Source organism: Sturnus vulgaris, unplaced genomic scaffold, assembly GCF_052056855.1.
Source record: "Sturnus vulgaris isolate bStuVul1 unplaced genomic scaffold, bStuVul1.hap1 Scaffold_156, whole genome shotgun sequence".
Taxonomy (NCBI): Eukaryota; Metazoa; Chordata; class Aves; order Passeriformes; family Sturnidae; genus Sturnus; species Sturnus vulgaris.
The window spans coordinates 2,821,014-2,828,588 of NW_028276073.1; the positions used below are offsets into that span (position 1 = coordinate 2,821,014).

Genomic DNA, 7,575 nt, shown 5'->3' on the forward strand with positions numbered 1-7,575 from the left:
GTAGACCTGGTGTCCGCAGCAAGCCGTGAGTAGACCTGTTGCCCGTTTCATGGCTGGGTAGACCTGGTGTCCGCAGCATGCCCTGGGTAGACCTGGTGTCCGCAGCTTGGTAGACCTGTTGCCCGTTTCATGGCTGGGTAGACCTGGTGTCCGCAGCAAGCCGTGAGTAGACCTGTTGCCCGTTTCATGGCTGGGTAGACCTGGTGTCCGCAGCATGCCCTGGGTAGACCTGGTGTCCGCAGCTTGGTAGACCTGTTGCCCGTTTCATGGCTGGGTAGACCTGTTGTCCGCAGCAAGCCGTGGGTAGACCTGGTGTCCGGAGCTTGGTAGACCTGTTGCCCGATTCATGCCTGGGTAGACCTGTTGTCCGCAGCATTGAGTGGGTAGACCTGGTGTCCGCAGCATGCCCTGGGTAGACCTGGTGTCCGCAGCTTGGTAGACCTGTTGCCCGTTTCATGGCTGGGTAGACCTGTTGTCCGCAGCAAGCCGTGAGTAGACCTGTTGCCCGTTTCATGGCTGGGTAGACCTGGTGTCCGCAGCATGCCCTGGGTAGACCTGGTGTCCGCAGCTTGGTAGACCTGTTGCCCGTTTCATGGCTGGGTAGACCTGTTGTCCGCAGCAAGCCGTGGGTAGACCTGGTGTCCGGAGCTTGGTAGACCTGTTGCCCGATTCATGCCTGGGTAGACCTGTTGTCCGCAGCATTGAGTGGGTAGACCTGGTGTCCGCAGCATGCCCTGGGTAGACCTGGTGTCCGCAGCTTGGTAGACCTGTTGCCCGTTTCATGGCTGGGTAGACCTGTTGTCCGCAGCAAGCCGTGAGTAGACCTGTTGCCCGTTTCATGGCTGGGTAGACCTGTTGTCCGCAGCATGCCCTGGGTAGACCTGGTGTCCGCAGCTTGGTAGACCTGTTGCCCGTTTCATGGCTGGGTAGACCTGGTGTCCGCAGCAAGCCGTGGGTAGACCTGGTGTCCGCAGCATGCCCTGGGTAGACCTGGTGTCCGCAGCTTGGTAGACCTGTTGCCCGTTTCATGGCTGGGTAGACCTGTTGTCCGCAGCAAGCCGTGGGTAGACCTGGTGTCCGGAGCTTGGTAGACCTGTTGCCCGATTCATGCCTGGGTAGACCTGTTGTCCGCAGCATTGAGTGGGTAGACCTGGTGTCCGCAGCATGCCCTGGGTAGACCTGGTGTCCGCAGCTTGGTAGACCTGTTGCCCGTTTCATGGCTGGGTAGACCTGGTGTCCGCAGCAAGCCGTGAGTAGACCTGTTGCCCGTTTCATGGCTGGGTAGACCTGGTGTCCGCAGCATGCCCTGGGTAGACCTGGTGTCCGCAGCTTGGTAGACCTGTTGCCCGTTTCATGGCTGGGTAGACCTGTTGTCCGCAGCAAGCCGTGGGTAGACCTGGTGTCCGGAGCTTGGTAGACCTGTTGCCCGATTCATGCCTGGGTAGACCTGTTGTCCGCAGCATTGAGTGGGTAGACCTGGTGTCCGCAGCATGCCCTGGGTAGACCTGGTGTCCGCAGCTTGGTAGACCTGTTGCCCGTTTCATGGCTGGGTAGACCTGGTGTCCGCAGCAAGCCGTGAGTAGACCTGTTGCCCGTTTCATGGCTGGGTAGACCTGGTGTCCGCAGCATGCCCTGGGTAGACCTGGTGTCCGCAGCTTGGTAGACCTGTTGCCCGTTTCATGGCTGGGTAGACCTGTTGTCCGCAGCAAGCCGTGGGTAGACCTGGTGTCCGGAGCTTGGTAGACCTGTTGCCCGATTCATGCCTGGGTAGACCTGTTGTCCGCAGCATTGAGTGGGTAGACCTGGTGTCCGCAGCATGCCCTGGGTAGACCTGTTGTCCGCAGCTTGGTAGACCTGTTGCCCGTTTCATGGCTGGGTAGACCTGTTGTCCGCAGCAAGCCGTGAGTAGACCTGTTGCCCGTTTCATGGCTGGGTAGACCTGGTGTCCGCAGCATGCCCTGGGTAGACCTGGTGTCCGCAGCTTGGTAGACCTGTTGCCCGTTTCATGGCTGGGTAGACCTGGTGTCCGCAGCAAGCCGTGGGTAGACCTGGTGTCCGCAGCATGCCCTGGGTAGACCTGGTGTCCGCAGCTTGGTAGACCTGTTGCCCGTTTCATGGCTGGGTAGACCTGGTGTCCGCAGCAAGCCGTGGGTAGACCTGGTGTCCGCAGCATGCCCTGGGTAGACCTGGTGTCCGCAGCTTGGTAGACCTGTTGCCCGTTTCATGGCTGGGTAGACCTGGTGTCCGCAGCAAGCCGTGAGTAGACCTGTTGCCCGTTTCATGGCTGGGTAGACCTGGTGTCCGCAGCATGCCCTGGGTAGACCTGGTGTCCGCAGCTTGGTTGACCTGTTGCCCGTTTCATGGCTGGGTAGACCTGTTGTCCGCAGCAAGCCGTGGGTAGACCTGGTGTCCGCAGCATGCCCTGGGTAGACCTGGTGTCCGCAGCCTGGTAGACCTGTTGCCCGTTTCATGGCTGGGTAGACCTGGTGTCCGCAGCAAGCCGTGGGTAGACCTGGTGTCCGCAGCATGCCCTGGGTAGACCTGGTGTCCGCAGCTTGGTAGACCTGTTGCCCGTTTCATGGCTGGGTAGACCTGGTGTCCGCAGCAAGCCGTGAGTAGACCTGTTGCCCGTTTCATGGCTGGGTAGACCTGTTGTCCGCAGCATGCCCTGGGTAGACCTGTTGTCCGCAGCTTGGTAGACCTGTTGCCCGTTTCATGGCTGGGTAGGCCTGGTGTCCGCAGCATGCCCTGGGTAGACCTGGTGTCCGCAGCTTGGTAGACCTGTTGCCCGTTTCATGGCTGGGTAGACCTGGTGTCCGCAGCAAGCCGTGGGTAGACCTGGTGTCCGCAGCTTGGTAGACCTGTTGCCCGATTCATGCCTGGGTAGACCTGTTGTCCGCAGCATTGAGTGGGTAGACCTGGTGTCCGCAGCTTGGTAGACCTGTTGCCCGTTTCATGGCTGGGTAGACCTGTTGTCCGCAGCATTGAGTTGGTAGACCTGTTGCCCGTTTCATGGCTGGGTAGACCTGGTGTCCGCAGCATTGAGTGAGTAGACCTGTTGCCCGTTTCATGGCTGGGTAGACCTGGTGTCCGCAGCTTGGTAGACCTGTTGCCCGTTTCATGGCTGGGTAGACCTGGTGTCCGCAGCATGCCCTGGGTAGACCTGGTGTCCGCAGCTTGGTAGACCTGTTGCCCGTTTCATGGCTGGGTAGACCTGGTGTCCGCAGCATTGAGTTGGTAGACCTGTTGTCCGCAGCAAGCCGTGGGTAGACCTGGTGTCCGCAGCATGCCCTGGGTAGACCTGGTGTCCGCAGCTTGGTAGACCTGTTGCCCGATTCATGCCTGGGTAGACCTGTTGTCCGCAGCAAGCCGTGGGTAGACCTGGTGTCCGCAGCATGCCCTGGGTAGACCTGGTGTCCGCAGCTTGGTAGACCTGTTGCCCGTTTCATGGCTGGGTAGACCTGGTGTCCGCAGCAAGCCGTGAGTAGACCTGTTGCCCGTTTCATGGCTGGGTAGACCTGGTGTCCGCAGCATGCCCTGGGTAGACCTGGTGTCCGCAGCTTGGTAGACCTGTTGCCCGTTTCATGGCTGGGTAGACCTGGTGTCCGCAGCAAGCCGTGAGTAGACCTGTTGCCCGTTTCATGGCTGGGTAGACCTGGTGTCCGCAGCATGCCCTGGGTAGACCTGGTGTCCGCAGCTTGGTAGACCTGTTGCCCGTTTCATGGCTGGGTAGACCTGTTGTCCGCAGCAAGCCGTGGGTAGACCTGGTGTCCGGAGCTTGGTAGACCTGTTGCCCGATTCATGCCTGGGTAGACCTGTTGTCCGCAGCATTGAGTGGGTAGACCTGGTGTCCGCAGCATGCCCTGGGTAGACCTGGTGTCCGCAGCTTGGTAGACCTGTTGCCCGTTTCATGGCTGGGTAGACCTGTTGTCCGCAGCAAGCCGTGAGTAGACCTGTTGCCCGTTTCATGGCTGGGTAGACCTGGTGTCCGCAGCATGCCCTGGGTAGACCTGGTGTCCGCAGCTTGGTAGACCTGTTGCCCGTTTCATGGCTGGGTAGACCTGTTGTCCGCAGCAAGCCGTGGGTAGACCTGGTGTCCGGAGCTTGGTAGACCTGTTGCCCGATTCATGCCTGGGTAGACCTGTTGTCCGCAGCATTGAGTGGGTAGACCTGGTGTCCGCAGCATGCCCTGGGTAGACCTGTTGTCCGCAGCTTGGTAGACCTGTTGCCCGTTTCATGGCTGGGTAGACCTGTTGTCCGCAGCAAGCCGTGAGTAGACCTGTTGCCCGTTTCATGGCTGGGTAGACCTGTTGTCCGCAGCATGCCCTGGGTAGACCTGGTGTCCGCAGCTTGGTAGACCTGTTGCCCGTTTCATGGCTGGGTAGACCTGGTGTCCGCAGCAAGCCGTGGGTAGACCTGGTGTCCGCAGCATGCCCTGGGTAGACCTGGTGTCCGCAGCTTGGTAGACCTGTTGCCCGTTTCATGGCTGGGTAGACCTGTTGTCCGCAGCAAGCCGTGGGTAGACCTGGTGTCCGGAGCTTGGTAGACCTGTTGCCCGATTCATGCCTGGGTAGACCTGTTGTCCGCAGCATTGAGTGGGTAGACCTGGTGTCCGCAGCATGCCCTGGGTAGACCTGGTGTCCGCAGCTTGGTAGACCTGTTGCCCGTTTCATGGCTGGGTAGACCTGGTGTCCGCAGCAAGCCGTGAGTAGACCTGTTGCCCGTTTCATGGCTGGGTAGACCTGGTGTCCGCAGCATGCCCTGGGTAGACCTGGTGTCCGCAGCTTGGTAGACCTGTTGCCCGTTTCATGGCTGGGTAGACCTGTTGTCCGCAGCAAGCCGTGGGTAGACCTGGTGTCCGGAGCTTGGTAGACCTGTTGCCCGATTCATGCCTGGGTAGACCTGTTGTCCGCAGCATTGAGTGGGTAGACCTGGTGTCCGCAGCATGCCCTGGGTAGACCTGTTGTCCGCAGCTTGGTAGACCTGTTGCCCGTTTCATGGCTGGGTAGACCTGGTGTCCGCAGCAAGCCGTGAGTAGACCTGTTGCCCGTTTCATGGCTGGGTAGACCTGGTGTCCGCAGCATGCCCTGGGTAGACCTGGTGTCCGCAGCTTGGTAGACCTGTTGCCCGTTTCATGGCTGGGTAGACCTGGTGTCCGCAGCAAGCCGTGGGTAGACCTGGTGTCCGCAGCATGCCCTGGGTAGACCTGGTGTCCGCAGCTTGGTAGACCTGTTGCCCGTTTCATGGCTGGGTAGACCTGGTGTCCGCAGCAAGCCGTGGGTAGACCTGGTGTCCGCAGCATGCCCTGGGTAGACCTGGTGTCCGCAGCTTGGTAGACCTGTTGCCCGTTTCATGGCTGGGTAGACCTGGTGTCCGCAGCAAGCCGTGGGTAGACCTGGTGTCCGGAGCTTGGTAGACCTGTTGCCCGATTCATGCCTGGGTAGACCTGTTGTCCGCAGCATTGAGTGGGTAGACCTGGTGTCCGCAGCATGCCCTGGGTAGACCTGGTGTCCGCAGCTTGGTAGACCTGTTGCCCGTTTCATGGCTGGGTAGACCTGTTGTCCGCAGCAAGCCGTGGGTAGACCTGGTGTCCGGAGCTTGGTAGACCTGTTGCCCGATTCATGCCTGGGTAGACCTGTTGTCCGCAGCATTGAGTGGGTAGACCTGGTGTCCGCAGCATGCCCTGGGTAGACCTGTTGTCCGCAGCTTGGTAGACCTGTTGCCCGTTTCATGGCTGGGTAGACCTGTTGTCCGCAGCAAGCCGTGAGTAGACCTGTTGCCCGTTTCATGGCTGGGTAGACCTGGTGTCCGCAGCATGCCCTGGGTAGACCTGGTGTCCGCAGCTTGGTAGACCTGTTGCCCGTTTCATGGCTGGGTAGACCTGTTGTCCGCAGCAAGCCGTGGGTAGACCTGGTGTCCGCAGCATGCCCTGGGTAGACCTGGTGTCCGCAGCTTGGTAGACCTGTTGCCCGTTTCATGGCTGGGTAGACCTGGTGTCCGCAGCAAGCCGTGGGTAGACCTGGTGTCCGCAGCATGCCCTGGGTAGACCTGGTGTCCGCAGCTTGGTAGACCTGTTGCCCGTTTCATGGCTGGGTAGACCTGTTGTCCGCAGCAAGCCGTGGGTAGACCTGGTGTCCGCAGCATGCCCTGGGTAGACCTGGTGTCCGCAGCTTGGTAGACCTGTTGCCCGTTTCATGCCCTGGGTAGACCTGTTGTCCGCAGCTGGGTAGACCTGTTGTCCGCAGCAAGCCGTGGGTAGACCTGGTGTCCGCAGCATGCCCTGGGTAGACCTGGTGTCCGCAGCTTGGTAGACCTGTTGCCCGTTTCATGGCTGGGTAGACCTGGTGTCCGCAGCAAGCCGTGGGTAGACCTGGTGTCCGCAGCATGCCCTGGGTAGACCTGGTGTCCGCAGCTTGGTAGACCTGTTGCCCGTTTCATGGCTGGGTAGACCTGGTGTCCGCAGCAAGCCGTGGGTAGACCTGGTGTCCGCAGCATGCCCTGGGTAGACCTGGTGTCCGCAGCTTGGTAGACCTGTTGCCCGTTTCATGGCTGGGTAGACCTGGTGTCCGCAGCAAGCCGTGGGTAGACCTGGTGTCCGGAGCTTGGTAGACCTGTTGCCCGATTCATGCCTGGGTAGACCTGTTGTCCGCAGCATTGAGTGGGTAGACCTGGTGTCCGCAGCATGCCCTGGGTAGACCTGTTGTCCGCAGCTTGGTAGACCTGTTGCCCGTTTCATGGCTGGGTAGACCTGTTGTCCGCAGCAAGCCGTGGGTAGACCTGGTGTCCGGAGCTTGGTAGACCTGTTGCCCGATTCATGCCTGGGTAGACCTGTTGTCCGCAGCATTGAGTGGGTAGACCTGGTGTCCGCAGCATGCCCTGGGTAGACCTGTTGTCCGCAGCTTGGTAGACCTGTTGCCCGTTTCATGGCTGGGTAGACCTGTTGTCCGCAGCAAGCCGTGAGTAGACCTGTTGCCCGTTTCATGGCTGGGTAGACCTGGTGTCCGCAGCATGCCCTGGGTAGACCTGGTGTCCGCAGCTTGGTAGACCTGTTGCCCGTTTCATGGCTGGGTAGACCTGTTGTCCGCAGCATTGAGTGGGTAGACCTGGTGTCCGCAGCATGCCCTGGGTAGACCTGGTGTCCGCAGCTTGGTAGACCTGTTGCCCGTTTCATGGCTGGGTAGACCTGGTGTCCGCAGCAAGCCGTGGGTAGACCTGGTGTCCGCAGCATGCCCTGGGTAGACCTGGTGTCCGCAGCTTGGTAGACCTGTTGCCCGTTTCATGGCTGGGTAGACCTGTTGTCCGCAGCAAGCCGTGGGTAGACCTGGTGTCCGCAGCATGCCCTGGGTAGACCTGGTGTCCGCAGCTTGGTAGACCTGTTGCCCGTTTCATGCCCTGGGTAGACCTGTTGTCCGCAGCTGGGTAGACCTGTTGTCCGCAGCAAGCCGTGGGTAGACCTGGTGTCCGCAGCATGCCCTGGGTAGACCTGGTGTCCGCAGCTTGGTAGACCTGTTGCCCGTTTCATGGCTGGGTAGACCTGTTGTCCGCAGCAAGCCGTCGGTAGACCTGTTGCCCGTT

At 60.4% G+C, this 7,575-nt stretch overlaps 1 pseudogene; it reads left to right on the forward strand.

The window, feature by feature from the left end:
* LOC148219236 (28S ribosomal RNA) overlaps nt 1-2 on the forward strand; it is a 2,393-nt pseudogene extending 2,391 nt beyond the window's left edge.
* Nucleotides 3-7,575: the final 7,573 nt, after the last annotated feature.